The sequence below is a fragment of the Phyllobates terribilis genome, unplaced genomic scaffold, assembly GCF_046119375.1.
Source record: "Phyllobates terribilis strain yellow unplaced genomic scaffold, ASM4611937v1 Scaffold_254__1_contigs__length_2825407, whole genome shotgun sequence".
NCBI lineage: Eukaryota > Metazoa > Chordata > Amphibia > Anura > Dendrobatidae > Phyllobates > Phyllobates terribilis.
In genome coordinates this window covers 2522127-2528524 of record NW_027363014.1, presented here as the reverse complement: position 1 = coordinate 2528524, position 6398 = coordinate 2522127, and positions in this window count along the sequence as shown.

The following is a 6398-nucleotide window of genomic DNA, read 5'->3' as shown; positions in this document are numbered from 1 at the left end:
TAAGTAGGTCCACAGGCAGGAAACACATGACCCCAGTGAGGCAATGGAAGCCATCTTGGCTAAGGGAAAAACTACTGGCAAAGTAAAATTAAACCTGGCATCCTGACACTGCCAAAGGAGCTTAGAGACAGAATTGTGGCAAGGCACAGATCTGGCCAAGTTTACAAAAGAATTTCTGCATTAGTCAAGGGTCCTAAGAACACAGTGGCCTCCATAATCCTTAAGTGGAAAAAGTTTGGGACCACCAGAAGTCTTCCTAGACCTGGCCGTCCAGCTCAACTGAGCAATCGTGGGAGAAGAGCCTTGGTGAGAGAGGTAAAGATGAACCCCAAGATCACTGTGGCTGAGCTCCAAAGATGCAGTAGGGAGATGGGAGAAAGTTGCATAAAGTCAACTATCACTGCAGCCCTCCACAAGTCGAGCCTTTATGGCAGAGTGGCCCAACGGAAGCCTCTCCTCAGTGCAAGACATATGGAAGCCTGCACAGAGTTTGCTTAAAAACACATGAAGGACTCCCAGTCTATGAGAAATAAGATTCTTTGGTCTGATGAGACTAAGATAGAACTTTTTGGTGATAATTCTAAGGAGTATGTGTGGAGAAAACCAGGCACTGCTCATCACCTGCCCAATACAATCCCAACAGTGAAACATGGTGGTGGCAGCATCATGGGGGTGTTTTTCAGCTGCAGGGACAGGACGACTGGTTGGAATTGAAAGAAACATGAATGTGGCCAAGTACACAGATATCCTGGATGAAAACCTCTTCCAGAGTGCTCTGGACCTCAGACTTGGCCGAAGGTTCACCTTCCAACAAGACAATGACCCTATGCACACAGTTAAAATAACAAAGGAGTGGCTTCAGAACAACTCTGTGACCATTCTAGACTGGCCCAGCCAGAGCCCTGACCTAAACCCAATTGAACATCTCTGGAGAGACCTGAAAATGGCTGTCCACCAACGTTCACCATCCAACCTGACAGAACTGGAGAGGATCTGCAAGGAAGAATGGCAGAGGAACCCCAAATCCAGGTGTGAAAAACTTGTTGCATCATTCCCAAGAAGACTCATGGATGCACTAGCTCAAAAGGGGGCTTCTACTCAATACTGGTCATTTGGTCTGACATGCACTGTGAGCTGTGAGGTCTTATATAGACAGGTGTGTGCCTTTCCAAATCAAGTCCTATCAGTTTAATTAAACACAGCTGGACTCCAATGAAAGAGTAGAACCATCTCAAGGAGGATCACAAGGAAATGGACAGCATGTGACTTAAATATGAGCAAAGGGTCTGAATACTTATGACCATGTGATATTTCAGTTTTCCTTTTTTAATAAATTTGCAAAAATTTCTACATTTCTGTTTTTTTCAGTCAACATGGGGTGCAGAGTGGACTTTAATGAGAAAAAAATGAACTTTTTAGAATTTACCAAATGGCTGCAATGAAACAAAGAGTGAAAAATTTAAAGGGGTCTGAATGCTTTCCGTACCCACTGTACTTCAATAAAACTCACCCTATAGATACCCTAGCCTGAACCTGCATGTCAACGGAGATGGGCATCCTACATATAGATGACAATGGCACCCTTGCTGAACGGCAGCTGCCCCTAGACCCTAAAAGTCCCTTATTCGTACTTACATAGACCAAAGATCTGACAGTCTACCAGAAACTGGTACAGATATCACATCAAACAATCAATCCTCAGTGTGTACTAAATGATTAAAGTGACAACAGTGAATAAAGTGACAATGTGCAAATTTATAAAAACACCCAAGAACGTTCCTAATATCTTTGGACCTCCAAGCCAAAGGATACATTCGGGCATCCAAACAAAGGCTACAATCAGCCCTGTTCAACACCCTAGATGCTGATTACCTGCCTTATAGTGGAGGGTGACACCCTAGTTAATGTTGACACTGTGGCGCCCCGCTCCACGGCGGCTATCCCTGGATAACCCTAGCCAGCCCTGGAATTAATCACCCATAGAGGTATCAATGACATAAATGATCACAAGACTAAACAATAAAAGGAACTTATCTTGATAAAGTGCAATACTGATGCGGATCATCTTTATGCCGCATGTCCCGATTTTAAAGAGATTTAATAAAATTTGTATTTTAGGGTTTATGTTATACTTATGTCTTATGGTATCCTAAGCTTATCTTATGCTATACTCACATTATGCATTAACACTTCACATGCTGTTACATCACCATTATACAATACATAAGACACATATCACTTTTACATATAAAACCGCAAGAGAGTGTTCACATGAGGTGTTTGTTGTCTTCAGGGGCAGGAACAGGGTAACACAGTCCACATCCCTACAGTTTTGTATCTTGGGCTCTGTGCACACAGCCTGCTCCAAGCTTAGCCGGTAAGAGCCCTATCTATGTGGTACAATACTGGGGTTCATCGTATGTTTTCCGCATCTACTGTATGGAGGTTTCTCTACTATCAATAAAGAGAAGGTTTTTCGCAGCCTTTTTCTTAAGAAGACAGGGGGTTTAGCTCCATGTCACACTACACACCGTGGTAAGGTGTATGAGGGGAGCATAGCCCGCCTAATCTAATAGTATGGGCGTCACTAATAGGCTGTAAACCAGACACTGTGCGTGACCAGCGCCAAAATATTTACCAGAACCTCATATATAGATTTTGCATGTTATTTTTATTCAGGGTTCAGACAAGCCCATCAATGCTGGATTTGTAAACTAGGGGGTCTGTCCTCATGGGGTGCACTTAGATAGTGCTTTGCAGCCTGCCTAATCTAACAGTATGAGGGTCACTAATAGGCTGTAAGCCCTATATTGAGCACTATCTGTGTTAGGCGTCAGGTGTTTTCTGGATCTGAAATGGGTTCAGAATCATCAGTGGATTCTGTGGTCTCCCATTCCGGTCCAGATGCTGCTCAGCATCGTCATTGGTCCCAACGCCTAGCTGGTGCACGAGATGTACAAGCTGTCTCTTGGGTCTTTGTTCCTAGCAACATGAAGGATAGGTTGCGGAGGGAAACAGGGCTGTTACAGCCTAAGTCCAGGATACACTGCACTGAGCATGCCCGTGACATGGCGGACCGTGATTAGTGGTTTGGGAGTCAGCTGATCCGGTGACCTGGCACCGCCTGATTGGTCGCGGGTGACGTCACCAATAATGTGACGGTGGGCAGGGCTTAATATTTAAATAGCACGCCCACAAACATGGCGGCGCGCTCTGATCATTGAGCTGAGTTGGTGTTATTGTGTGGACGCTTGGTCGTTTCGGCTCCACGTGTACTTTTGCTGTTATAGCTTCTGACAGGCAGGTTTAGCAGGGGATAGGCAGCCTTAGATGGAGGGAGGCAGGTAGCTTCGTCTGACACTCTGGCTCCAACAAGGGGGTCGCTATACACCCCGAGCAGACTGCGGACTCCGTATTCCCGGCACCGCCTGTTAGCCACGTGGAGAGATACTCCTCAGTCCGGTAGCACGCCGGCTGGGAGCATGTATACGCCTGCGTGAATCACACATGCATCCTAGCGCCTGCTGCGTAGCCTCTGTGCAGTTAACAGGGCTACGGCTACATTATGTGTCGCACATCTCTCGTGCAGTTAACGGAGATAGTGCGAATCCCTATTCCCGTTCCGGTGTGCAGTAACACGGGGGGGATTGTTATTTCAGTTGGTTGTTTTACCTTCTTACCCGGAAGGTGTTCGTCCGCAGTCCTCCAGGCTGCATCGCGGACCCCGGGTTCGTTTGCTTTCCATTATTTAATAAAGTTGTTTGCAACCATTCCCCTAACAATCTGTGTGTGACCAGTGACCTATACAAGCCATTTTTTGTGTGCAGTTTTAATACTAAGCAATGACCCCCTCCAAGAATTGGTAGGTTATGAGTTGGTTGTCTCATCAGTATTTTGCACCTGTGCTGCCCCTGCCTTTATTATATGGTTTGCTTCATCCTGATTAGTGCATTCGTTTTGAGACCTGGGCAGGTGAATAAATACTGTTCCTCTTTTTTGCTGTGTTAATAAATTTTCAGTTTTAATTCAACTACTCTAGCATCAAGCTCCTAATTCGCTTTGTCTAAAGGAAGTTAGATGGCAATGTTTTATTGTGTGAGGTATGGAACTCTCTACCACATGACCTTGTAATACTTAATTCTCTAAAAAAAAGTTCAAGGAGGTCCTGTGTGACTTTCTTGAATAATATTACAGGTTATTCATACTAGATTTTGTTATGGGACGTTGATCCAAGCAACTAGTCTGATTGCCATATGTGGAGTCGGGAAGGAATTTTTCCCCTAATTTTGGGCAAGCAGCATCTGCCTCATGGGGTTTTTTGACTTCCTCTGGATCAACACATTAGCTTTTCACAGGTCTCTATATATAGTGTGATGGCTCCCACAGCTCTTTATATACAGTACTAGATGGTGTCCCGATTCTAACGCATCGGGTATTCTAGAATCTGTATGCGGCCGACCAGGCGCAATCAACAGAGTGGTGTTTAAATGTGGCGCCAAAATCGCTGATTGGTCGCGGCCGCCGGCCACGACCAATCAGCAGAGCGGTGTTTAAATTTGGCGCCAGTATCGCTGATTGGTCGCGGTGCCAATATCGCTGATTCCGACCAATCAGCGAATCGTATTACTGAGGACCGGGCAGCGACGCTACCTGTGCGGGTACTTCCGCTGCGAGGAACCGGGAGATGGCCGGCTGCTCACAGCCGAAGTATCCCGACTGGCGGCGCCGCTCCCCGGTCCTCGCTTCACACTTGCCGTCGGGAGATCAGCGGCCCTAGCCATTGATCTCCCGACGGTAGCCGCATGGAGGTCAGCAGCGCCGCCGGTCGCGGTACTTCTGCTGCGAGCAGCCGGGAGATGAGCGGCTAGCGCCGGTCATCTCCCGGCTGCATCGCCGCTGACCTCCGTGCGGCAGATGAGCTGCTAACGGCCGCCATCTTTTTCTGAAATCCCGCGTCGCTGATTGGCCGCGGCTGGACCAATCAGCGACGCTGGATTTCCTGGACAGAAGGACAGACAGACAGACGGGATTAGACGATTATATACAGTACAGACCAAAAGTTTGGACACACCTTCTCATTTCAAGATTTTTCTGTATTTTCATGACTATGAAAATTGTACATTCACACTGAAGGCATCAAAACTATGAATTAACACATGTGGAATTATATACTTAACAAAAAAGTGTGAAACAACTGAAAATATGTCTTATATTCTAGGTTCTTCAAAGTAGCCACCTTTTGCTTTGATGACTGCTTTGCACACTCTTGGCATTCTCTTGATGAGCTTCAAGAGGTAGTCAATGGAAATGGTCTTCCAACAATCTTGAAGGAGTTCCCAGAGATGCTTAGCACTTGTTGGCCCTTTTGCCTTCACTCTGCGGTCCAGCTCACCCCAAATCATCTCGATTGGGTTCAGGTCTGGTGACTGTGGAGGCCAGGTCATCTGGCGTAGCACCCCATCATTCTCCTTCTTGGTCAAATAGCCCTTACACAGCCTGGAGGTGTGTTTGGGGTCATTGTCCTGTTGAAAAATAAATGATGGTCCAACTAAACGCAAACCGGATGGAATAGCATGCCGCTGCAAGATGCTGTTGTAGCCATGCTGGTTCAGTATGCCTTCAATTTTGAATAAATCCCCAACAGTGTCACCAGCAAAGCACCCCCACACCATCACACCTCCTCCTCCATGCTTCTCGGTGGGAACCAGACATGTAGAGTCCATCCGTTCACCTTTTCTGCATCGCACAAAGACACGGTGGTTGGACCCAAAGATCTCAAATTTAGACTCATCAGACCAAAGCACAGATTTCCACTGGTCTAATGTCCATTCCTTGTGTTCTTTAGCCCAAATAAGTCTCTTCTGCTTGTTGCCTGTCCTTAGCAGTGGTTTCCTAGCAGCTATTTTACCATGAAGGCCTGCTGCACAAAGTCTCCTCTTAACAGTTGTTGAAGAGATGTGTCTGCTGCTAGAACTCTGTGTGGCATTGACCTGGTCTCTAATCTGAGCTGCTGTTAACCTGCGATTTCTGAGGCTGGTGACTCGGATAAACTTATCCTCAGAAGCAGAGGTGACTCTTGGTCTTCCTTTCCTGGGGCAGTCCTCATGTGAGCCAGTTTCTTGCAGCGCTTGATGGTTTTTGCATCTGCACTTGGGGACACTTTCAAAGTTTTACCAATTTTTTGCATTGACTGACCTTCATTTCTTAAAGTAATGATGGCCACTCATTTTTCTTTACTTAGCTGCTTTTTTCTTGCCATAATACAAATTCTAACAGTCTATTTAGTAGGACTATCAGCTGTGTATCCACCAGACTTCTGCACAACACAGCTGATGATCCGAACCCCATTTATAAGGCAAGAACTCCCACTTATTAAACCTGACAGGGCACACCTGTGA